At 44.5% G+C, this 2,453-nt stretch overlaps 1 protein-coding gene across 1 annotated transcript in view; it reads left to right on the forward strand.

Annotated features, from left to right (window-relative positions):
- Positions 1 to 321: 321 nt before the first annotated feature.
- The window catches only part of celsr3 (cadherin, EGF LAG seven-pass G-type receptor 3), a gene marked incomplete at its 3' end in the record, with an annotated part of 317,293 nt that continues 315,161 nt past the window's right edge, over positions 322 to 2,453 (forward strand). Inside the window, exon 1 of the mRNA XM_080534612.1 lies at positions 322 to 361. The remainder of the gene's footprint in view (positions 362 to 2,453) is intronic.

A 2,453-nucleotide genomic window follows, 5' to 3' on the forward strand; every position in this document is an offset into this window, starting at 1 on the left:
TGTTTGTCCCGTGCTGTGGTGTGCACATCCATGTTCTTCACGTGTGAAACAACATGTTAACATGTTCTCTGCTGTGTGTGGATCGATCCAGCACATGACTCTCTGAAGAGCCGTGGTCTGTTCACCCGGTCCGACAGGCTTTTAAACAGACAGGAAGATCAGCACTAAGCGGACAGGAAGTTCCCATGACGCTCCCGCGTGGCAGGGGTCACAGAGGATGTTCACGCGCCTTCTGGCCATTTGTGTGGATTCATAATCAAGTGGAGATGGTGGCGGGGAAGAGAGCTTCCTGTGGAGTGTGTGTGTGTGGGGGTGGGGGGGGGTGGGGGGGGTGGGGGGGGGGGTGGCGGGGGGGGGGAAGGTGAGGGTCTATATGGGGGAGACAGGAAGTAAGGCATCCCCTCCTGACCTCTCTATTCCCAGCTGAAGGTCAAAGCTCTATAGATACACACACAAAATGCATGCACAGCAGGGTGGACACACACACACATACACACACACACATTAACATTGGCCATCACATTGAAGAGCTACCACAGGGGGATATAGGATAGAATAACGCTGTCTGGGCAGAAAGGAGATGGAGATGGAGCTATGTTGAATAAAGGATGAAACCGGACGGAAGAAACAAGCCGTACAGAGCCGGAGGCTAGAATGAGAATCACAGAATCACAGAATCAATCATTAGAAGCATTCTAATTCTAGGGAGGCCAGGATGCTCTCACTGATGAATGATTATTTAGCCTGGCTGGCTTCATGGTCATCCTGTATCAATGGTTCGCATGCGGCAACATCGAAGCACTGACCTTGATTCCCAATGAACTGTAGTGTGCATATAGATCATATGATAATATAATATGTAATAAGATCATTGTTGAGCATGAACGACAGAGTTATTGATGTGGGTGTCATTGAATATTTTCTAGGGATTTAATTAGAATGTTTTTAGATCTTTCTCTATTCTCCATTGAACAAGTGAATCATATCTTGATGGGATTTGGATAGATGAATGATAAAATGTATAATTTACACATTAACTAAATTATTACATAAAATACATATCATTGAATGGACATGTATCTACTTTGCTATTCCTTCTCAAAACACACAATCATGTGATTGAACAAAACGTTTGTTATGATCGTCATTTTGTCGTCTCCTAAGACTGTTCTTACGCTTCAAGTGTTGCTTTCACTTCGGCTGCTTCTGAGTGCATATTGTGTAAATTGATTCATTTTCAAAGAAACAAATTTGAATTTGAAGTGCTTGGTCAAGGATGAAATTAAAAATGTCAATATCCATCAAGTATCTGTCCTTCTGTTACTGTGAGACTGTGTGTGTGTGTGTGTGTGTGTGTGTGTGTGTGTGTGTGTGTGTGTGTGTGTGTGTGTGTGTGTTGTGCGTGTGTGTGTTGTGCGTGTGTGTGTGTGTGTGTGTGTGTTGTGTGTGTGTGTGTGTGTGTGTGCGTGTGTGTGTGTGTGTGTGTGTGTGTGTGTGTGTTGTGCGTGTGTGTGTTGTGCGTGTGTGTGTGTGTGTGTGTGTGTGTTGTGTGTGTGTGTGTGTGTGTGTGTGTGTGTGTGTGTGCGTGCGTGCGTGTGTGTGTGTGTGTGTGTGTGTGTGTGTGTGTGTGTGTGTGCGTGTGTGCGTGTGTGTGTGCGTGTGTGTGTGTGTGTGTGTGTGTGTGTGTGTGAAGAAGAAGTGGTACAGTTCCATTGCTGGAGATCGTCATTGCAGACAGATTTAAATAAAGATGTTCATCTGTTGTGTCTGTCTTCTACCCAGGAAATAAACTAGTAAAACGACAGAAAATCGTCAGTCCTTGACCGTTTTGACCAACCTACATGTGCGTGGGTGTGTGCATGCGTGTGCTTGCGTGCATGTGTGTGTGTGTGTGTGTGTGTGTGTGTGTGTGTGTGTGTGTGTGCGCGCGCGTGGGTGTGTCTCTCTCTCTCTCTGCCCCAGAGCTTCCCATCATAACTGAGTCATTCAACAGTAATGACCATGATGGTATGTCATAATACCATTAACACCATTAATTCACAGAAACATTCCAGCTCATATTTGTTGGCAATTGCATTTGTTGCTCATCCTCCAACAATCCCCCAATCCTCTGTAAGCTTGACAGGCCTCTCTCTCTCTCTCTCTCCCTCTCTCTCTTTATCTCTTTCTCTCATTCTTTCTCTCTGAATTCAATTAAATGAAATAATGTTTACATTGCCAATGCACAGATATAGAAATACATTCATAATAACTGAAAGACAAATTCTGATATGTTCTCTCTCTCTCTGAGTCATTTGAAATATCCTCGACTTCTAGCTGTGCTTGGCTTTAGAGTTAACCTCCTCAACTCATCTCCTGAAGTACATTTTTTAAAGGTTATTTTTTGGAGTGTACTAGTCCCACTCTCATATGTGACCGCAGCTGGTGAAACTGGGAACAAGTCGGCAGCTGAT

Source organism: Nansenia antarctica (genome assembly GCF_963989245.1).
Source record: "Nansenia antarctica genome assembly, chromosome: 6".
Classification (NCBI taxonomy): Eukaryota; Metazoa; Chordata; class Actinopteri; order Argentiniformes; family Microstomatidae; genus Nansenia; species Nansenia antarctica.